Below are 24,505 nucleotides of genomic sequence, written 5' to 3'. Positions count from 1 at the left end.
TTCCTACCTAGACTCCACGATCCTTGCCACCTGCGCTCCTGCCACCATTCTCTGCCATCTGATGAGCACTCTGTGGGCCCTGACACTGACCTGAACTGGACCTGGGTTAAGTCCAAGTCGCCCTGTCCCCCTGGGACAGCGCTGTGGAGTCTCCCCCATTTCTCTCCAGCTGCCTTCACCTCCCCCTTTCTCCGTGGTCTTGAGGGCTCAGCCTCCTGGCCCCCATTCATTAGAGTTCGTGATTTTCAATCACAGAGAAATGGCTACTTTACCAGAAGAAGCAGTGTTTGTTGAGGTATTTTTCCAGAGACCAAAATGGAAGTTAAACGGAAGGAACAAAGTATCACATTCCACCTAAGCCAGCGGGTAACTTTACTTGAAAAACTGCCCGAATGTGCCTGTTTTGTCATTGAGTGAACACAGGAGGGGATGTGAGCATTTTTCAGCAGAGATGTGCTGCTTTGCAGTGAACAGGCAATATGGATGCATGTGAAATTCTTGCTGGAGGATTAAGAGTCCAAACGTGTTTTAACCGGCTATGCAAAATCTCAGATGTAACTGATAGACTGTTGTAATCTGGTTGGCAAATTGTCCTGCCTGTACCACATTTTTTCTTTCCCTAAAACACAATTTAGCTTTTCTACTTGTTGAAAAAACAGATTTGGCAAATAAAAGAGAGACAAATTTTATTGATCTTTAAAATTTTTTTTCCTGAGGAGTCCTGCTCTGTGGCCCAGGTTGGAGTGCCGTGGCACGATCTCCGCTCACAGCAACCTCCGCCTCTGGCATTCAAGTGATTCTCTTGCCTCAGCCTCCGGAGTAGCTGGGATTACAGGTGTGTGCCACCATACCCGGCCTTATCAAACAGTTTTTTACATATGAGATTAGAGATATCAAAGGGGAGTGTCTTATGGTAAAAAAGCTCTATACATTTTAAAAAACATGATTCCACTGGTATGCATTTTTCCAATAAAACTGCAAAATCGATCCTATCCTAGGTAAAATCTTATCCTTCTTCACACCTCTCCCATCCTTAAAAAAACTCTAAGTTAATTGGCCTTGGGAACATTTTTGGTTTTAATATTTACATTAGGATTTTGATTTTTAAAACATAATTATTGATCATTTCCAGTTTGAAAATGTCAAAACAATTTTTTGAACAGTAACAAATTTTAAGAAGCCTTTTTTCCCCTAAGGAAAGCCAGTTTATATAGAACTACTGTTATGCCAATATTTTAAGGTGCCAGGTATATTTTCTGCTCTGATGAAATATTTAGGTAATTTCCAGCCAGACAAGATCGATAGAACAGGGCTGTACACTTTGTCGATATTTTGAGATTCTTTTTATTCCCACACCACAAATGGACAGTGGCAGCTTTGCTCTTAAGAAGCGAGTATGTAACCACTAAGAATAGCTTCTAGAATGTGAAGTCACCAAAAAGATATCTTGAGCATGGGAAAAAGAGAGCCCTGCGATTTCCTTTCTGTGATAAGAAAATTTCAAAGCACATTAGGGACTGGAATCTATCAGACTTCCATTCCGTCCCCAGAGGCACTTATTTTGGGAACGCTTACAGATGATAAAAACATGTTTGTACACTAACTACTCACTCTACAGGCTCAATATATAGTCTACAGACTGTGTTGGTGGCTGCAAAGTCCTCATTTTCCTCGCAGCAAAACCAAGGCTCAATTGATGGAGAAATCAGATTAGGAACCTCATTAGCCTTTGAAATGCGTGACTGTGGGGTGAGGCCGGACTGAGGAGCTTCAGGGAGGCCAGCGAAGAAACCACCAGCTGCAGGAAGCATTGTTCGTCGAGGGGAGCACGTCTTGGGGGGGCTGGAGTATTTGGAAAGATCTCGGAAGATAGGCTTTCCTTTTCCCGCCGCCAATGAGATGCCTGGAATTGCTCGTTCTGTGTATCTTAGAATGGGAAATGTCCAGCTTACAGATTATTTTGAGGTTAATGGCTCTGAGGAGATGTTTGGCTGTTGCTGCATTTTTGTAGCCTTCCTCTACCAAACTGACATCGCCCTTTCCTACACAGTGGGCGAGATCCTATTGTGTCTAGAGATAGAGACAGGTCAGGGCTGTCTGTGGCTGGGAGTGATGGCAATCTCCAAACGGAGGGGGTTTCTCTCGCTCCCTGTCATCCCATCTCAGGCCACAGGTTGGCAGCGGAGCCCAGGGTTAAGTGGGAAGCCATGGGTGGGCAGACATTAGCTGTGCCTTCTTCTGCCTCAGGGGTCTCCAGCAGGATTTTAATCATTATATTCGCTTCCCTTTCGTACCCTACCACCTCCAGACTGGACCTGTGATGGGAGCTGAGGCTCCTTCTGGGTCTCAGTGTGGGATACGGAAAGTGTCTGAAGCAGTGCTGCGTCGGGTGCTGGGATGACAGCATCAGACACCCAGTGAGTCCTAGCAGTGGAAGACCAACCACCTGCCCTGCTAATCAACAACTGGAAACACCATTCCAAGTGGTTTGGAGAGAGCGCTGGCTGAGTATTACTGTCTTTTTCAATGCAAATGTTGTGTTAGTTTGTTTTCAGTCCCCTGTAGTTGTAGCCTTCTGAAATAAGAGGATAGCTTGTTCAATTATTATGGCTCTAAGGAGAATAGTTGTAGGAGGGAAAGAATTCCCTGCTGATGCCCCTTGGCTTACATGTATTAATGCTAACTAAAGGGCATACATAATTGCAAATACAGTTATGTACTGCTTAGCAGGAATACTCTGAGAAATGTATCATTAGGTGATTTTGTCATGCAAACATCATAGAGTGCACTTACACACACCTAGATGGCATAGGCTATTACACACGGAGGCCACATGGTACAGCCTGTAGATCCTGGGCCACAAACCTGTACAGCGTTGTTGCTGTACTGAATACTGTAACGCCATGGTATTCGTGTATCTAAATCTATCTAAACATAGAAAAGGTACAGTAAAAATCAGTATTGTCATCTTATGGGACCACCATCCTATGGCGATCCATTGCTGACCAAAATGTCGTTATGTGGCACGTGACTGTATAACGCTGTTTCACCTGCAACAGCCCTGTGATTTTAGGGCTCATAGCTATGCAAACAGCAGGTCAGCGCTAAGTGGCTGTATGTGCTTGGGCAGTCACTTAGCGTCTCTGAGCCACTGTGTCCCCACCTGTAAATATAGGAGAAGCTCCCCATTCAAGGGTTATATTAGAAACCAAACAATGTGCTATTATATTTACCATGTAGCAGGTATGCAAGGAGTATGCACAATTAATTATTATTAATTAAATCTCAGGTGCTCCTGTAATTTACTCCTGTTAATCCTTACTAGGGTGGCTTTTGTTGCCCTGGTTCCCAATCTTTTTAAAAATTGATTGCTAATATTTGTACACATTTACATGGGACATGTGATATTATGATACATGCATAGAATTTGTAATGATCAGGGTATTTAGGATAACCATCTCCCTGAGCATTTATCATTTCTTTGTGTTGAGGATATTTCGTATCTTCTCTTCTAGCTATTTTGAAATATACAATAAATTATTGTTAACGCTAGTCACCCTACTATGTTATTGGATGATAAAATGTATTTCTTCTCTCTAACTGTATGTTTGTACCCCTTAACCAGCCTCCCTTCATCCCTCCTGCCACTCCCTTTCCCAGCTTCTGGTGTCATTCTACTCTCCATCTCCATGAGATCGTCTTGTTTTGCTCCCACATATCAGTAAAAACATGTGATATTTGTGTTTCTGTGCTTGGCCTATTTCTCTGAACATAAGGACCTCCAGTACCACCCATGTCGCTGAAAATGACAGGATTTCATTCTTTATTATGGCTGAATAATATTTCATGGTGTATGTATACTCTATTTTCTTTATCCACTTGTTCGTTGATGGACACGTAGGTTGATGCCACATCTTTGCTATTGTGAATAGTGCTGCAACAAGCACAGGGGTGCAGGTATCCCTTTCTTACACTGATTTCCTTTCCTTTGGATAAATTACCCACCAATGAAATTGCTATATTGTATCGTAGTTTTACGTTTAGTTTTTTTGAGAAATCTCTATACTATTTTAGATACTGACTGTACTAATTTACAATCCCACCAACAGCATCCTTGCCAGTATCTATTTTTTGGCTTCCTGTTAGTAGCCAATCTCACTGAGGCAAGACAATCTCTCATTGCAGCTTTGATTTGCATTTCCCTGGTGAACAGTGATTTTGAGCATTTTTTCATGTACCTGTTTGTCATTTTTATGTCTTTTTTAAAGAAATGTCTGTTTTGATCCTTTGCCTATTTTTAGTGGGATTATTTGTTGTTGTTTTGCTGTTGCGTTGAGTTTCTTGTATATTTTGGATCAGACCTTTGTCAGATGAATAGTTTGTATATATTTTCTTCCATTCAAGAGGCTATGTCTTCACTCTGTTGATTGTTTCCTTTGCTGTGCAGAAGCTTTTTAGTATTTACATAGTTCCGTTTGTCTATTTGTTGTTTCCTGTACTTTTAAGGTCTTAGCCATAAAATCCTTGCCTAAATCAATGTCCTTAAGTGTTTCTTCTGTGTTTTCTTCTAGTAGTTTCATCCTGTTGGGTCTTATATTTAAGTTTTTAATTCATTTTGAGTTGATTTTTGCATATGGTGAGAGACAGGGGTCCAGTTTCATTCTTCTGCATAAGGACATCCAGTTTTTCCAGCACCATTTGTTGGACAGAATGTCCTTTCCCCAGTGTATATTCTTGATGCCTTTTTCAAAAGTCAGTTGGCTGCAAATTGATGGATTTAGTTCTGGGTTCTCTATTCTGTTCCACTGGTCTATGTGTCTTTTTATACCAATACCATGCTGTTTTGTTTGCTGTAGCCTTATAGCATATTTTGAAGCCAGGTAGTGTGATGCTTCCAGCTTTGTTCTTTTTGCTCAGAATTGCTTTGGCTATCTAGGCTCCTTTTTGATTCCAAACAAATTTTAAGACTTTTTTTCTATTACTGTGAAAAATGTCATTCCAGTCTGCTTATATCCTCTCTTAGGCTACTTCGTAGATGCCTGAATTTGAATCTCAAAGCTTGTGGTTTTTAAGTTTTTTATGTCAAAGAATCACCTGGATTGTGTATTAAAATGCGTATTTCCTGGCACTACCTAGAGCGGTTCTAACTCTAGGTTTTTGGTGAGGCCCAGAACTACATTGTTAAGAAGCACCCCAGGTGTTTTTGATCCAGACAGGCTGATCAGAACTTGAAAAATAAGAACCAACATATGAAATTCCCTATATACACATGAGCCTTTGGTTTCTCATTATTCTGCCACTTACCTGTCATTGATTGTGCAGCCAACTATGTGCAACATATTGTTCTAGGATTTTTACATACAGTATTTATTTTGTCTTCATAATAGTCTTGTATTATAATGATTAGTGTCCTGGTTTTACATCGAGGAAACTGAAACCGGAATGTCCCAGAAACTCCTTCACTCACATCTGGCCTGACCTGAGATGGCCGAAAATCTGAGGGCTGGCTAGCATTGCTCATTCTTTGGTACCAAAATACTTCATAGAATGCGGCACCCAGTAAATTCTTATTTACTGGGTTATGAAATTCTAGCCCATGAAATTGCCTTTCTACCTGGTTTGTGTGTTTTCAAAATCCTTAAAAGGCTCGCATGCATCCTGTCTCCTCTGAAATAGGCGTAATTCCAATCTGTCATATAGGATTTTTGTGTGGGTTTATAATAATGGGTTTAATGGCTAAAAAGCATAATGCAATGTTCATACAAATAATGAAGTTGGTATATCAAAATAAAAGTGGAGAGATGCTCAAAGGCTGAGTTAGTGAGAGAAGACAAACACAAAAATCTTTGAGTGTGTTCAAGTACAGCTACATAGTCACTGGGGGTTTTCCTGGATGCGAAACAGCTGTGACTGCCTCATTTAGCAGGTGCTGGACTTCAGCCGGTATCTACAGTGGTAGCAAATTTAGGTCACTGGGAAAGGCAGTTCTTGCTGTTCCTGTCACTTTCTAGCTGTCTGAAGAATGATACAGTGTTGTTAGGATCATAGAAGGATATGGAGAACCCCCAAAATCCAAGGGGCATTGGCCAATAAAAAGACAAATGTGAGATTTGTCCTCCTTGCCACTAACTTACCAGAAAGAATCCTGCTCACATTGATCATCACTCAGAGTCAGTGCCTCGGTGCCCGGCAGGAGTCTGTGAAATTGTGTGGTGATTCGGCTGTGACCCTGAGAGACAAGTGTCCACTTTTGAAAACCACCAGTCACTCAGCAGCCCTCATGACAAAGCCAGTCAGCCACTGCATGTTCAGCAATGGAGCCGATTGCAGGAAGACCTCTCTGGGAGAAGGAGAATAGGACCAGCCCAACTTCCCTTTAGAAATAAAATTCAGCTCAATCAAAAACTTTCATATTGCATTTTTATTATGTTCACCACAATGAACTGGGGATTGCGGGGGAGACAGAGAAGGAAAGCATGGCCCTAGCTTCAAAGAGCTTGTAATCAGATGCGTTTTTCACTTGAAAAGGGAAGACAGACAGGAAGAAGCCATGTCTGCTCTCAAGCCTTCACCCTACCTTGCTTGCAAAATTATAATTTACAAACTTAACATTAGTGATTTTCAGAAAAAGATAGGCAGCAGAAACACAGGAACCGGCACTTCCTTAGGTGTATTTTGCCGATGAAAGAGAGAAAAGATGTAGACAAGAAATCCTATCTTAAAATGGAGAGCTGGGGAAAAGTCGGGCCTGACCTATCAAAGAGACAACTAAAAGTGCTGCTTGTTTCTGTGTGTTTGACGCTGCAGTCAGTGAACTGGGCCAATGTCAGCCCACAGAAGTTGGAACAGCCCGAGTATATCTGGAAGCAAATACTCTACAGATGGAGAGGGAAGTGGGAGGTTAGCTCAGACCACTTGATTTTAATTAAACAGCTTTCAGTTTTGTGAACTTGGAAAGGAAAAGGCCAGCAGAACTGATAAAGTCCACATGACATCGATTCTGTTTCTTTAACACCCAGATAAATAACAAGTGAAGTCCACTGTCGCCAAACATGGGACCTATGTTGCAATTCCCTTTCCTAAGGAGGGTCATTTTTTGATTGCTGGGGATGAGTATGAATATTTGAGAGGCATCACATCATAGAAGGAGGCCTTAATAATTATGGGCATGTGCGTGAAGAACGGCAGATGCAGCAGTGATTATTTCCTGTTTAGAGATGTTTGACAGGGCACCTTCAAGGGAGGGAACAAGGTTCCATGGTTAGAACAGATGGACGGAAGAGCAGCTCAGCCCTGCTTCTACAGTGGACTCCGGCACTGGTTCCATGGTTAGAACAGATGGACGGAAGGGCATCTCAGCCCTGCTTCTACAGTGGACTCCGGCACTGGTTCCATGGTTAGAACAGATGGACGGAAGGGCATCTCAGCCCTGCTTCTACAGTGGACTCCGGCACTGGTTCCATGGTTAGAACAGATGGACGGAAGAGCAGCTCAGCCCTGCTTCTACAGTGGACTCCGGCACTGGTTCCATGGTTAGAACAGATGGACGGAAGGGCATCTCAGCCCTGCTTCTACAGTGGACTCCGGCACTGGTTCCATGGTTAGAACAGATGGACGGAAGAGCAGCTCAGCCCTGCTTCTACAGTGGACTCCAGCACTCTTGGGTAACATTTAGGATGCAGCTATCATTTGGTGAGGCCAAATGCAGGAACATGCCAGGGCCCAGGTGTACACAGTGTTGGGGTGAACTAGTTCGTTGCTTAGAACTAAAGCTGACTCAGGTTCTGTTTCTGCAGAAGGCTATACAAGACCAGAAGGGAGAAGGGAGAAGGAGAGGCAGTCTATAATTGCCTCTACCATCTTCACTCCCACCCCTAACCTTACTCATGCCAACTTTCTCCCCCCACAGCCTGTACTTTTCTTATTCAGAATTCATTAGCCAGAAAATATAGTAGCAGCCGTAACTGACATGATCATACTCACATATAACGTGTAGGTCAATCCTCAACCAAGTGTGATTTTACTTCCCAGGGGACATTTAATGATAGAGATAATTGGGGTTGTTACAACTGAGGGGAGAATGCTACTGGCGTGTAGTGGGAGAGGCCAGCCATGCAGCTAAATATCCTACATGGCACAAGACGGCCCCCAACATCTAAGAATTGTTGGGCCTACAATGTCAATAGCGTCATGGTTAAGAAACCCTGGTCTAAGGCCACACGTGGTGGCTCATGCCTGTAATCCCAGCACTTTGGGAGGCCGAGGTGGGCGGATCACCTGAGGTCAAGAGTTTGAGACCAGCCTGACCAACATGGAGCAAAACCATCTCTACTAAATATACAAAATTAGCCGAGCATGGTGGCATGTGACTGTAATCCCAGCTACTCAGGAGTCTGAGGCAGGAGAATCGCTTGGACCCTGGAGGCGGAGGTTGTGGTGAGCCGAGATTGTGCCACTGCACTCCAGCCAGGGCAACAAGAGCAAAACTCCGTCTAGAAAAACAAAAACAAAAACAGAATCCCTGATCTAAGTTAAGATCTGATTTTTGCTGAGAAAAACTGGAAAGGTTGAATGGAGTTGGATCAAGTTGTGATGGTGGATCTGATTTTATAAAGTTGATTTTAGACTTTATTTCATTGGCCATTAAATATTAGCCGGCAGTTTTAGTGATGTTTTTGTCATCAGTGCTCTTCTAACAGCCCTGACGATGAATTTCTTTTTTATAACATGTTGCAGATCACACTGGAGAATCACATCCTCGTTCTGTCAGTTGTTGACTTTGGGCGAGAGGTGAGATTTCCTACCTACCTTCGAATCTACATTCTCTTGTTTTCCCTAAGTGGGAAGGATCTTGTTGTCTAATGATCTTTTTTGCTCCTGAGGACATTTACATACCCAGTGAGAAATAACAACATACTTTGCATGGCCATTGGTTTGATGTTCGTTCTCTTTTATTTGAATATAATTAAGATAATCTTGTTTAGAGCTCCATTATTAACATGGCGAATACATTGGTTCAGTTGTGTGAACCAACAAAAGGTTTTGACGTGACGCCTGCAGCATGCCCTCCATCTGATTGTGTTTCGTTTCCCTCGTGATCTCTCTGGGTAACTAACTACCGCTTCTGGGGCAGGTGGTATGATGGCTTTCTTTGCTGGGCTGTGCTCCGTGACTTGAGATATGGTAGAATTCTTTAGTGCAGATGCCCAACTATTAGTTGACCTCGAATATAAAACACTCTTGATGAGAAGTTCCTGAAGTTTTTTTCTTTTTTTGGGCCATCTTGAACATATGAATATTGAGATTTAGATAAAATAGTCAATACATTGAATTAATTTAATATTTAACAAATTTTGTTGTATCCATAATTTAAAATTCCTTTATTATCTAAGATAACACTTGAACAGTATTTTTTTCGACTTCTAACTTTGGTGAAACAATTTAGTTCAGCTCATCATGTGTGTCTCTAAATAGGGGATCTGCGTCATCACCAGAACTGCTTTTTGAGCTCTCCCTATGAAATTTTTCCCATGTCATAATCCACTGACGTTTTTGAGAAGTAGAAGTTTTTTTAATGATACATGGTGATGTCATTGGAAATTGCATCCCATGCCATAGGTGCCCATTCACACAACATTAAGAATTACTTTTTCGTTCATCTTTTCACATGTCTGTTTGCAACATTCACTTTTATTTGTGAGGTTAAATATCTCTAGGAATAATGATTATAATGATTACATCTGTTTAGCGAATTCTGAAGGGTGACTTTTATAAGCAACAGTCGACTAGCAAAGACTGATGTCATTTCAGGATTTGTCTTTCATAAACCATATTTTGTTCTTCATAATAAAGTAATTAAGATGGCGTCCTTTAAGGTAAATCATTTTGTAAGATCACAAATGAAAGACAGTTACTCTTTTCTGAGGTACATTTTTGTTTCAGATGAAAAACTTCCACCTTAATATTTGAACATGCAAAATATGTAATAGTATATTTTTTCTATTTTGATTCATTAGATGTTATTATGAGACTTACACTTGGCTTTACTCTGATAACTCATTTATTACCTGACTATAACTAGGATACACTAAGACAAATCGGATATAATAGTTGAAAACTGCATTAAGAAAAGATTTTTTTTTTAATTTTAAGCTCAGTTAAGTTTTGCTAAAATAATTCATTGAAAGCTACTAACTAGATTCACCCTAGTTCCTGTTCCAACATCTAAACTATAGAAAAGGTTTTTATTTATTTCTTAAATAAAAGATTCCTGAAGAATGCCCACACTGGAGAAACCACAGAGCCCACATTCTCCCTTTGTATGAGCTCATTCTGAAACCACACATTTACTCCCAGAGAGGTAGCAATGTGTTTCTGCAATGATATGTAGGTTAAAAAAAGTTTCAGGACAAAAAAGAAATGAATAAAAAAATCAAGCCAAAACACATGGATTTCAGGTGTGCATCCAAGACAGCTTTTTGACAGATGTAAGTATTTCCTGAGCAATTTTGCTGATCTTGTGATGTGTATCTCACAGTCATTTCCATAACAAAATGCAAGTGAGTCAGGACGGAAGAGAGTTCCCCCTGGACTTCAGCGTCTCCAGCGTTTACTACCTGGGTGATCTTGGACAAGTCACAATTTCTTTTCAATTTTCCTTATCTCTGAGGACGCTTCTCAGGCTGACTGCCAAAAGTCTGTAGGAAAACATACTCCGTACAAAACATCTGCCTGGCACATAAACATTGGTTGAAACTGATTAGTAAAAGTATAAAACTTCACTGATGATTTAGTGATTATTACTCCTGTCTTCAATTGCCAGTAATTTATTTCTACTGTCTTGATGGTAAAGGCATGATTTTTTGTTTGTTTGTTTTTGATGGGCTGCAATAGTATTGTGTATTTATAATTTGGGGGAAATTACAGATGCTTTTACTTTCAAATTCTGGAATAATGGAGACCAGGAATTGATAGGCCATTTTAGACTTTCTCCAAGTGGAGCTGTTTCTGGTCCAGTTTTCAGTGGATTTGGGGATGAATAAGTTTCCCTCCAGGTTGTGGAGTGCTTTATTCTCTGGAACTTTTTCACATGAAGTCATCACTTGTTCTCTATTTATGTGGGCCTATGGCCACATTTGAATCAGATCAGTGTAAACTTTGACTTATGTACTGAGACTTCTGGACAAGACAGCACACTAGCTTGGGGGCCTGACCCCCTTCCTTCAACTCAACCTGAAATGCTACATAAGCAACTGGGAGGATGACTGCTAACAGAATTAGTGCAACTCTTGTGGTAACAGACGGTGTTAGGTCATTTTCTGGGAGAAAGCGAAGGCCCATACTCAAAGAGAACCAGCTATCACCAATGAGGGGACACTGTGGGAAGCAGCTTTCTAGTTGTCCTAAGATTTTCATCCTTCGTTGCCTTGGAGGGAACATTGTTTTCCCCCGTCTCTGCGGGTGGGGACACACAGCAGCCCCAGGCCTGCACATGTGGATGAGGCAGGTGACATGCGAGTGCTGGAGAGGAACCCCGGATGCCACCATTTCACATGCATGAGGCAGGTGACATGCGAGTGCTGGAGAGGAACCCCGGATGCCACCATTTCACATGGGGAGGCTGGCTTCCTCTTTGCGGATGAATGAGATAATTACAACAGAAGCAAGCAGACCCCAGAAAGCGCAGTGCCTGGGCAGAAAAAATGGGAAGTTCACTGGGTGGCAGTGTTGGGAACTGAGGTAGAAATAGAGCATTCCAGATTTGCAATGATATAGGTTCTTTCCTTTAAGTCATTTCCATATCTCTTAAAAAGACGAGCGGGAGAGATGCTAGGTCTAAGCTTCCCTCTGTACTCCTAAAGGAATACTGCTAGCTGGGGTGCTCCATAGACCTAGCGGAATTTGAGCTCATAGGAAGAGAGAAAAAAGTCTATCTAAGGAGGAGTACTAGCCCTTTAAAAGAAAAATAGATACTGAAGAATCTTATCAGAGAGAGCTGAATTAATGGCCCAGATAAAACAAGAATTTGAAATAAATAAGATAAATATCTTCAGCGAGCAGGAAAGGATATTGCAAATATGAAGCAGGAACAATCAGTGAAGACAAATAATCAAATAAGAATGGGAATAAAACATATAATAGCACAGTGGATATAGACAAAGAATAAATCAGTAAGATAAAGAATCTGGTTGGAAAATTTTTCCCAAGTTTAAATAAAGGCATAAAAGATGGAAAATATCTAAGAACTAAAATAGAAAGTAAAAGCAGAAAGGTCAATTTTGATTTACTAGATAAAACTAAATAGAGTGTAGAATTGTTTTTATTGTTGTTGAGATATAATTGAGAATTAAAGAAAGAAAGTCAGATCAAAAGGGCAACAGACCACATTGATAAGCAAAACCTCAAATCTTGACACATTCCACTTAATTGAAAATAGCAAAGGCAAAATCCTAAAAGCATCTGAATAAGAAATCACATTTCACTGTAAATTAAGATAATTGGCATCAGATTTTTGAATGGCAACACTAGAATATTAAAGTGACATTTGAAAAATATTGAAGAAAAATAACCTTAGACCTAGAGTTTTATATAAAGATAAACTGTTATTTAAACACTAAGTTGAATAAAATTAAGGCATTTCAAGAGACACGTACAAGGCAAGGACACATAAAATCTTACAGAAAACGTTCTACAGGGGGTTCTTCTCCAGAGAAAACAGATAATTCCAAAAAGAAAGTTTAAGGTCAACCCAGTAAGCGCTGGCAAAAAAGAAATATTGTGTGTGATTATTCATATATGTGTATAAGAGTGTCGTCCAATGGGCCTTTCTGTTTTGATGGAGATGTTCTATTTGTACTGTTCAATATGATAGACCTTAGCCATGTGTGGCTGTTAAGATGAAAAGCGTGGCGAGTGTGGCTAAGGAACTGAGTTTTAAATTTTATGTAACCTTAATACATTTAAATTTGAATAGCCATATGTGGTTAGTGACTGCTGCATTGTGCAACAGAGCCCTATAGTAATACAGATAAAACGTTCCAGATTATACCAATATCTGTTGAGGGTAAGGAACATGCAGTAATTGGAGGATTTTGACAGTATGCTCAGGTTCTTGTCTTTTGCACAGGGAAGAAATAAAAATGAGCTCTAAAAAATTAAGTGTGAAATTTAAGATATTAGCAGAAACCAACTGAAAGATAGACATTGAAATTTGGCTTTCAAACCAGAAGAAAAAAAATTGATCTCATCAATAAAATGCAAGAAAGGAGAAAAAGTAACCAAGAAGAAAGGTTGATACATAGAAAATATACAATAGGATGATGAGAATGAATCATAATATGACAGTAATTTAAGTAAATGTAAATAGGTTAAACATGCACATCAAATCACAGAGACTCTCAGGAAATAAGATGCTATAATACATTGTCTATTAGAGATATTTGAAACAAAAGAAAATAGCTAGTTAAAAATATATGAGACATCCATTTTTATTATCAATTTTAATAACAAATTATAAGTTATTAAACTATATAAGTAAAAGATATGAATACTATACATGTGTATATATACACATACAAAGGAAGAAAGAGGAGATGCTGGGTGTGGTGGCTCACGCCTGTAATCCCAGCACTTTGAGAGGCCACGGTGGGCAGATCACGAGGTCAGGATATGGAGACTATCCTGGCTAACACGGTGAAACCCTGTCTCTACTAAAAAATACAAAAAATTATCCGGACATGGTGGCGGCGCCTGTAGTTCCAGCTACTCAGGAGGCTGAGGCAGGAGAATGGTGGGAACCCAGGAGGCGGAGCTTGCAGAGAGAGTGTCACTGCACTCCCTCCAGCCTGGGCGACAGAGAGAGACTTTGTCTCAAAAACAAACAAACAAACAAAAAACAAGAAAGAGGAAATAAAGAAAATGATCTGAAATGTGTACATCCACCTGTATGATGAAGACAGATAAATTATAAGAAAAAGGTACATAAATCAACAATTGCAGTTGGAATTTTGGACACACTTTCAAGAAGACAAAAACTGACCCAAAAGACAAAAAATAAAAGGAGGAAGGATTTAGAAGAGTTGAAAAAAACTCTCTGATTGATAATCTCAAACCCATAAATGCATATAGATTTTTACACTCTGAAACCTAGAATACACCTGCACATAGTAAATATTTATAAGTAAAGTCTCAAATTCTATGTAATCAAAAGCATAAAACATCAGAGATCAATAAAAAAAAGATACTTTTAAAGAATCTGCAGGTGACCTTGAATAACACAGGGACCAATGTATGATAAAAGTATTTCATGAACAACAGAATGGCTAAACATTGGAAAACTTAGATAAAATTGATGAATTTCTGGAGTTTTATATAATACCAAAATTGTTACAGGATTAAGCAAAAACCTTGAATGAGACAATCATCAGGGAAATAATTAAAAGGCAATCAAATACTTCTCCCCTAAAACAGCTCCAACACCAGATGCTTTTAAATGTGAGTTCTACCTAATGTTAGAGGAAAGGATAATCTCGATCTTATACAAGAGAACTCTTCCAAATGCAATTAAATATAATAATGTGTGAAAATTCATAGTAATTAAATATATTTTTCCCAAGGAATATAATGGTATTTTAATAACAGATATTCTATTAAACTAACAATCATACTCATTGGAAAAGCTGTAATTTACTTAGTTTAGTTTACTTATGAGCCAAGTAAATAACAACAAAAATCTGGCCACATCTCTATTAAGACCTTGGAATCATCAATCCACATAATTAAAATGGAAAAGTTGTGTCATGAGGCACGACAGATACTATGAATTCACTCACTTAAAGATGGGGAAAGGAAAGAAAGATGTACCCTATTACTACAAATGCTTAACATAACATTGGAGGTATTTGTTAATGCAAGACAGCAAGAAAAAAATAAGATGCATAAGGATCAGAAGGGTTGCAAAAACAGTCTTATTTATTTACAGGTAATATGACCCTCTAAATAGAAAACCAAGCAAAATCAAAAGAAAATTTAGTCATGATAAAACTGAGGAAAGTTGTTTAATACAGGATAGACATCTAAAATCAGTAACATTGGTTTATTATATTTTCAAAGTTGAAAATACAGTATTTTATATTTTATATAAATATATATTTGTTATGAATAATGTCTTAATTTTCAACTTTGAAAATATAATAAAAATAAGACATTATTCGTAGTAACATTTCTAAAATTTCTCAGGAATTATTGTAACAAATAATCCAATCATTCCTACAGTTTAGAGATTGGAAAAGGGGCTAGGGTAAATCTAGTTAGTAGATTTTCAAAGAATTATTTTAGCAAAATTTAACTGAGCTTAGAATTTACAATAATATTTTCCTAAACCAATTTTCAACAATAATACTAGATTTTTCTCAGTGTATCCAAGTTATAGTCAGTTAACATATGAGTTATTCAGAGTAGAGCCCAAGTTTAACTTTCATAACACCTAATTGATGCCAAATTACACAGAGAATATGGTGGGCAACCTCTAAAATGGTTTCCCACTGAACCCTCCTCGCTGTATTCACAACTTCCCAAAATCCTCTCCTTTTGACCACGGGCTGGACCTAATGTCTGTCTGAACCTAGTGCCTAATGCGTAGAATATGACAAAGGTGATAAGATGTCATTTCCAAGATGAGGTTACAAAGAGTTTGTGCTTTCTATCTTGCTAACTTTCTCTCTTACCCACTTGCTAGCTTCTTTGGTGGCAAGTCAACCACCATGCTATGAGCTGTGCTGTGGAGAGACGCACATGGCAAGGAGAGGAAGGAGGCCAGTAGCCAGTGGGCTACTGAGTCCTGCAACCATGTGAGTGAGTTTGAAAACAGATCTCCCCGAAGTTAAATCTTCAGAGGAGACTGCAGCCCCTGCTGACACCTTGATTATAGCCTTGGCAGAGGCTTGAGGCAGACACTCAGCTAAGCCACGATCTGGATTCCTGACTCATGGAGATAATGCTTACTCTTTTAAGCTTCTAACTTTTGATGTAATTTGTTATATAACAATAAATAACTAATATAGGCAAGTATCTAAAATAAAATAGACAATTAGCTGAAGAGGAATGTTGGTGATTATGTGCCTCAAAATGAGAACTATGATTAACGTAGCTTACTTATGGGCCTAGTAAATAACAACAAAAACAAGCCAAAAATCTGGCCACATTTCCATTAAGGCCTTGGCATCATCAATCCACATAATCAAAATGGAAAAAGTCGTGTCATGAGGCACGACAGATACTTTAGATTCACACACTTAAAACTCATTTTAGCTCATTCATCCTTGTTTTCCTGCACATGGTTCTGGAAAGCAAATGCTTGAATTTCCAGTCTGCCTTGCAGCTAACTGTGATCATGGACACAGGTCTGGATTAGAAAATGAAGGCAGAAGTTCCCAAGGAGAGTTTCATTTTCGTATTAAAAATGAATTCTCCAGAAAAGGCATTTTACTTTCACCTCCTGCACATTCTTTCTGCTTGCAATGTGAAAGCGACGTTTAGAAATGCAGGACATCTTGCAGCCATGAGCACAGAGGGGAAAGCTATCTGCTAAAAATGGCACCATGGGAAGCTGAGAGCATCCTAGGCTCCTGGTGGCATTGTGCAGTGAAGGACTAGGCTACACTCGTGTTAGTGTTAGGGGTTTCTGCTATTCACAACTGAGCATTTCCTAACTGAAACCAGTAGAATAATTTTGATTTCTGTATCCAAACTTTCTGGGAGAGCATAAATTCCATCAGATTACCTCAGTTAATAATGAGTAAAATGGGTAGGGTGCAGTGGCTCACACCTGCAATCCCAGCACTCTGGGAGGCAGAGGCAGATCACTTGAGGTCAGGAGTTCGAGACCAGCCTGACCAAAATGGTGAAACCCTGTCGCTGCTAAAAATACAAAATTAGCTGGGCGTGGTGGCTCATACCTGTAATCCCAGCTACTAGGATGGCCGAGGCAGGAGAATCACTTGAACCTGGGAGGCGGAGGTTGCAGTGAGCCGAGATCACGCCATTGCACAGCAGCCTGGGCAACAAGAGTGAAGTGCCGTCTCAAAAAAAAAAAAAAAAAAAGAAAAAGAAAAAAATGAGTAAAATGAAGAGAATTTCAAGAAGGTCCATTTCAGGCACTATTTTTGCTTTAGCAGAAATATAATGAAAAAAAGGATGAGAAATTAATCAAGAGTATTCAAGACCTAAGTTTTCCTTTGGTGTTAGTTTACCTGGGGAAGACCCCATGAATCTGTAATGAATTATACCTGATTCCAGTAAGTTTCAGACTCAACCCAGCTCAACCCAGGCATGTAATAGCTCAAAAGGGCCCTCTTTTGTTAGTGTTTAAGGGCAAGGATTTTTCCAGGGTTATTAAGTGGAATTTCTGTGACAACTTGAAATCTGGTATTAGAATGGGACTGATCTATGCAGTACAGTGAGTCCAGCTGTATTTTACTTCTTACTCTTGGTTTCTAAGAAATAGAAGTACGTTTTAAATTTAGGGCATCATTCAACATCATCTAGGAAATACGACACTAATGGCATGAGAGTTTACTCAATCTTCCTCTTTTACTCAGGGTACTTGGTAGCTGGCAATAGAAACCAACTTTGGCTGCTTTAATCATAAAGAGATTTTATTGAAAAGAGTTTGGGTAATTCACAGGATTGCCAGAAGAGCGGAAGAATCAGACATGGGAAACAGGCAGGCCCTGTAGGAGGCGAAGTCTGGTGACCACAGCCAAACTTCCGTCGGAGACAGTTTGGCAGGGGTCTTTCTCGTGTCCCGGAATGATGACTGCCAGTGCGGGGCCCGAAGAATGCAGCCACCATGGACCCAGTCAGCACCTCTGGTCTACTGCCCTGGAACAAGAAAGCATCCTCACTGCGTCTAGAATGCAATTCTCCTCTAACCCTACTTCTTTGCTGAATTGCTCCACATTCAAAGATGTGGGCATCAGTGTCTGCCTGAATCTAGTAATAAAATTAAAATTTAAAGCAATGAGAGGTGGACAAAAGTGGGTACTTATTACGTTCCAAATACTTTCCAATTTATTCCCATATCTCTGGAATATATTTTTTTAAAAGAGATGATGTAAGAATGGGGAAAGCAACATAATTAAGAAAAAAATATGAAAATAACTGGTTGAGGCCTGGCGCGGTGGCTCATGTCTGTAATCCCAGCACTGTGGGAGGCCGAGGTGGGCGGATCACAAGGTCAAGAGATCGAGACCATCCTGGCTAACACGGTGAAACCCCGCCTCTACTAAAAATACCAAAAAAATTAGCCGGGTGTGGCAGTGTGCACCTGTAGTCCCAGCTACTCAGGAGGCTGAGGCAGGAGAATGGTGGGAATCCAGGAGGCAGAGCTTACAGTGAGTAGAGATCACGTCACTGCACTCGAGCCTGGGCAACAGAGCGAGGCTCTATCTCAAATTAAAAAAAAAAAAAAAATAGAAGAAAATAACTGGCTGATGGAATAATTGATTGGAATAAATGGAATAATGAAAGGCTGTCAAAGACCTTCATGCATTATGTGTATACAGCTCTGAAGTGTGTGTTATAACTCTGATGTATGTGCTGAGATTTGGCTCTGAGTGAGGGACTCTTGCAGGAAAAAGAAATAAACAAGTATGTTAACTTTCTCTTCTACTGTGTCTCAGGCAATTCTTCCAGATGAATTTTTCACTATCCCAGTGATGGGGCATCCAGGCCTTACTTTTTAAAATGTGCAATTAGAGTAAACAATTTAGAATCCTGTGCTCACCTTATACTAATAACTTTGCGTCAAAATGTATGCAGTTTAGTGTCTTTGGCAAATGACTTGTGCCTTTAGTTTCACTTCCTCGAGGCATTTTTCCCTTCCGTTTGGTTAATTATGATTTACTTCTTCTAGTTTCCAAGACCCCATTTCACCGAGTTCACATGGTGTTCTGAGTAATAACTTGACTGTTGTAATTGTCTTCCGGGATTAATCCTGTTTGTGTTGGAGGGTTACAAGCATTCTCACCAGAGGGGATGCTTTAGAAGTTTTGCATTATTCATGTGTAAGGCAAATTCACAAATATTAAGAGTTGGAAAAAAATGAAAACCAAAAATTTGGTCTAAAATCCTTTTTGTAGAACTGAGGAAGACAGATGGTCTGGAAGATTTTTAGTGTCACATCTGAACTCTAATCCGTCAGGGAGAGAAACTTTCAGAACTGGGTGGTCAAAATGGCATCCTAGGAATTTTGACTTGCGGTCTTAAAGAAGACAGCCCAAAAGAAAAGGAAAAAACAGTCTCATCCTCCAGCATTTTTATGCAAAATGATGAAATTTACAGGAAAACTGGAAACAATTTCTGAGAATTATATACAGACAATGAAGTAACTGTGGCATAATCATTATTTGCGTTAATACTATTAAACGTTTTGGGAGAATCTGGTTTACTCGATTAAAACCAGGATGCTTTCTTTTCACTAATGAGCAGATTAGTTCCTGTGGATATATGTTCCTGCGGTCCTCCTTCATTGCACTGATCACAGGTGTAATTTCTTTATTGTCTGTGTTCTCTAGTTTGTAAGTTTCAGACAGGGGAGTTAGGTCTACCTTGTTCCTTCTTGTTCCCCTCTTCTAGCACATATGTACGTGGCACATAGTAAATCCTTCATTATTTGTTGATCAGTTGCCTAACAGGAGCATGGAAGTAAATGAATTATATTTGGGACATTTCATCCTGAAGATATCCACCCAGAGGAGAAGGCAGGGTAAAATTCTAGTCAGCTCAGCCTTAGTGCTCGACTCTTGAAAACTCTTGTTAATTTTGACTCAGTTCCAAGATTCTGCATCTGGTTTGTGATTGTCCTGTGCAAATCCTTGGAAAGGACTAATCCTCGTGTAGAATAGATTTTCCATAAATATTTATTATGTGGATTTTGCTCATTGTTGACTGATCTGGGGGTCTTGGCTGCAATCTTTTCAAAAGAGTTTGGTGTGAATCTAGTTGACTGTGGAATCTGGGGTTACCGTGGGCAGATGTTAAGCCTATAATTGGTTTTAACAGAAATATATATATATATGTGTGTGTGTGTAGCATATATATGTATATATAGCATATATATACATATATATATATATAATTGGCATCCCTAAATGGGCCACACTCTGTCTGAAGCTAGAGCAAAGTTCCCTCCTCTGGCTACCCTGGGATGGTACAGTCTTTCGAAGCAGGAATATGACAGTATTATATAAATATAACATATTTATTAGCAGTAAGGATTGTAACTTTTCTATATTGCCTACAAAGTTCAATCGAGTGATTACTCCCAGTGATCTAGAGATATTTTTAAGGTATTATATATCAATGTTGTTATTATTTCTGACTATGCCATTATTTTTCTAGCTTCTAGTCTTCTGTGTTCACTGTTTTGTCTGAAGTATTTTTCTCCTCTTCACCTCAACTCTTCCCCATTCCCACCCCCATTAAAAAACCATGAGTTAGTTTCATCTGCTGTATGTTCCCGCCTATAAACCACCATTTACTTCCTCATCATTATGTTTTGCACACACGTATTGCTGCCTGATTTCCTGCCTCCCTTGTGAGGCCATGCATAAGCTGTGTGAGGGCGCGTACTACACCTGTCCTTTGTTCCCAGTGCTGGCACCATTCCTGCCATATGCTTGACAACATCTCTTTATTGGATGAAAAATGAATGAATGCATGAACATGTGGCTGAAACAGAGCATGTTTCTGTGTGAAGTTTCTGTACCAGCTACAGATCTTCTCAACAGCTTGGTAGAGTTGGGAAAGGGGCAGTAGGAGAAATCCCGTCCTTGTCTCAGCTTCTGGGCCAGACCCTGCGACTGGCCATTCACTTGCTGCAATGGCCCTATCACCCGCGCTGTGGGTTCATGTCACATACACAAGCCTTGTAAAAATACCACAGACCACCGTGAGGCCATTCAACAAAGAACAGATGGATTTCAGCTTGAGTGCTGTTTTCCAAAGCACATGTGTCTCGGTTCCCCCATGCTTCCCTTGCTCATCATGGGAGCCTCCTCCTTCCATCATGCTCCTCTTTCTGCTTCCATCACATCGGGGCCCCTGAAGACAACAGCACTGATTCCTTCCTCTTTGCCTGCCCAGCACCTGGTCACGGATTTGGATGGAGAACAAATGAAGCATAATAGTGAGCTAAGAGCCTTTCCCCTGGTTTGACACTCTGCTTCTGACAAGGTCATCAGGTAGGGTGGGGAGGAGGGTGCAGGGGCGAAGGCGAAGCTCACCCCTTGCCTTTGGAGGGTTTGTTGAAAAAAAAAATCAACTCGCCGTAAGGCAAATTAAGAAGAGGAAAGGTATACAAATGTATTTTCCCATGTGCTTGGGGAGAATCACAGAGAGATTCCCTAATTTCCCAATGGGGCCCACACACTTATATAAACTCCTTTCAGAGGAAGGGGAGAGAGAGAATATAGGTAATTCTGTTGAGGGGCATTAAATGACAACCAAGGAAAAATGAATGGGTACTTGAGAGAGGAGAAGGAATGGAAGAGGGAAAGAGGCAGAGATTGACTTGTAAATGGTTCTCTTGGGAAGTTCAGTGAATCTTAGGTATTATCTTGTAAAAAGATTGGGTGAGATCTGATTACATTCTTCCTCTCCTTTCCTGAAATAGATCATGAAATAACAGGGGAAAAGGAGATATTCTTGAAACAGAAAATGAGATAACAAGGAAAAAGCAATTCTTCTTGGTGGGTCCCTCTGGTCTTCATGAAGCTGGGGAAAAGTGTCTTCCAAGGCCTATGGTTTTCTAAGGGTTTTAATTCAAAATATTCATTATCCCAGGAAGCTGTATTTTGGGGTGAAAATCTTTCTGCTTAGGGGACATATGGTTGAGTCTCCTGATGGCATCGTTCTCAGAATTTAGGATTGTACGCTCAGAACTTTTGATACACGTTTTGTAGGTTGTATAAAACCACATCTGTCCTTTCCAGACCTAAACATTGAGTTCTCCACAATGATTCTCTGTGACACAAGTTACATTTGCAATAGAAAGCTATCTTGTGTATGAGAAATGCAATCCAGTGTTTATTCGACACATCTGGGTTGAATTCCTGACTTGTCCTCCGCCAGCGATATGACCTTGGACAAGTTACTTTATCCCATTGAGACTCCGTTCTCACCTCTACAAGGAGAGTGTCAGAGGCATTTGAACCAGAGTGACTCCATCTTGAATGGGGGCTGGTTAAAATAATGCTGAGACCTAGTGGACTGCATTCCCAGGAGGCTAAGGCATTCCTAGTCACAGGATGAGACACGAGGTCAGCATAAAATACAGGTCATAAAGACCTTGCTGATAAAACAGGTTACAGTAAAGAAGCCAGCCAATACCCACCTAAAGGGAGATGGTGAGAGAGTGGCCTCTGGTCCTCTTCACTGCTCATTATATGCTAATTATAAGGCATTAGCACGCTAAGAGATACTCCTGCCAGTGCTGGTGGCAGTTTACAAATGCCATGGCAACCAACATCAGGAAGATACCCTATATGGTCTAAAAACCCGTCTGAAAAGGGCAGGAGCCCTCTGTTTCGGGGGAATTGCCCACCCCTGTCCAGGAAAACTCATGAATAATCCACCCCTCATCTAGCATATAATCAAGAAATCGCCATAAAAATGCACAGCCAGCAGTCCTCAGGGCTGCTCTGCTTAGGGAGTAGCCATTCTTTTATTCGTTGACCTCCTTCAACTTCCTTTCACTTTATGGACTGGCCCTGAAGTTATAATAAAATCACTCTGTTTCTTTTCACAGCTGGAAGTTGAGATAACACTGTAAGACCACATTAACTCCTGGGCTAGCATCTTGAGCCCTGTGAGTCTGAGTTCTATTTTTCCCTCCAGTCTTAACTTTTATAGTATTATGGCAAGTATGAATTATGAATATTTTGATAACATAATGCATGAATGAACGCTCTTGATACATACTTCAAACGGTAAGGAATTTTGTAAAGTTATATGGGAGAGTTCTTCACTCAATATCCTTGGCCCAACAGACCGGCCTGTGAACTCTGTGGTTTTTCCTCCCTGCTCCTGTTTCACCTCCACTCCCTCCATCGCCTCCCTTCTCCTCCCCGACTCCTAAGTCTTTGAGTAATTCAGCGGCCTTTTGGTGATTGTTTCCATTTAGGGGTAGATTCCTCAGAGAGGCCTTGTCCACACAATGGGAGGAGGTCTGCCCGACCTTAGTCCACAGTATTTTCAACCAGAGTATGCTGTTTGCATCCTTACTAAAACTATGCAGGATCATGACCGGCCAGGGTGGCTCGCACCTGTAATCCCAGCACTTTGGGAGGCTGAGGCAGGAGGCTCACTTGAGGCCAGGAGTTTGAGACCAGCCTGGGAAACACAGTGCGACCCTATCTCTGAAAAAAGAAAGAAGAAAAAGAACTCTGTTGTAATTCTCTTTGTTTGCTTTGCTTCTTTCCACTGTCTGCCTTACCTTCTTGCCTTCTGCATTGTAAGCGCAGGAAAGCAGAGTGCAGGATATGTGTGTTCTATTTACTGTTGTGGCCCTACTTTTCCTCATATTGCCTGAAGTAAATGGTGGAAAAATTAATACACACACATACCTAGATGCATTCACAAATACATTTTACTCAGCTCACTGTGTTATATATATAGCTTTGTTTTGAACATAGTAAATCTTAGAGATCTTCCTACATTGGGACATTCTCTCAATGACTGACTAGTATTGCACTGTGTGGAAATATCAATAATTTATTAAATCTTCTCATTGCAAATGGACAAATTAGGTTGTTTCCAATTTTTTATAATCGTAAAGAATGAATCATTGACTATCTCAGTCTTGCCCAGACCTTATCTGGGCACCCATGCAGGTATTTTTGTAAGATAAATTCCTATAAGAGGAATTATTGAGTTGAAGGGATGACACATTTTTGATTTTGAGAGATAATCTCGAACTAACTTTAAAAATTGATGTACCAAATTATATGTGAGCCAACTGCAATTGTAAGAGTTCTTGTTTTGTAATTCTCAATATCAGCAGATATTATAAATGTTTAAGTTTTGTCAAGTTAAAGGATGAAAATCCTAGCTATATCTCATTCTTCTAATTTGCATTTATGATTACTAACAAAGTTAAATATTTTAATGTGTTTATGGTCATGTGTACTTTTCTTATGAATTACCTTTCCTTGCACATTACCTTTTTTCATTAATTCTTTTTCTTAATGATTGCAGAAGCTTTAACCTTTTGATGTTTATTATTTGTCTGTTATGTGCATTCCAAAGAATTTCTGCTAATCTGTTGTTTATGACTAACATTTTTGAATGGCATTCTTTCAAATGTAACTAATATTTTAAGAGGTTTACTGAGATGTAATTGATATATGAAGAACTGCACTGTACTTAAACTCCTGGGCTCAAGTGATCCCCTGCCTTGGCAGCTAGGGTAGCTAGGAATATAAGAGCACACTATGCTGCCCAGGTC

The 24,505-nt window shown here is 40.0% G+C and overlaps 1 protein-coding gene across 1 annotated transcript in view; it reads left to right on the top strand.

The window, feature by feature from the left end:
- LOC139362114 (uncharacterized) overlaps positions 1–24,102 on the top strand; it is an 83,471-nt gene extending 59,369 nt beyond the window's left edge. Inside the window, exon 6 of the mRNA XM_071092637.1 lies at positions 12–24,102. The gene's annotated coding sequence lies outside the window, so the exon portion shown is untranslated. The remainder of the gene's footprint in view (positions 1–11) is intronic.
- The last annotated feature ends 403 nt before the right edge of the window (positions 24,103–24,505 follow it).

Source organism: Macaca nemestrina, chromosome 3, assembly GCF_043159975.1.
Source record: "Macaca nemestrina isolate mMacNem1 chromosome 3, mMacNem.hap1, whole genome shotgun sequence".
In the NCBI taxonomy this organism is placed as follows: domain Eukaryota; kingdom Metazoa; phylum Chordata; class Mammalia; order Primates; family Cercopithecidae; genus Macaca; species Macaca nemestrina.
Note: the sequence above shows the minus strand (reverse complement) of the source record. Positions and strands in the feature narration are given on the sequence as shown.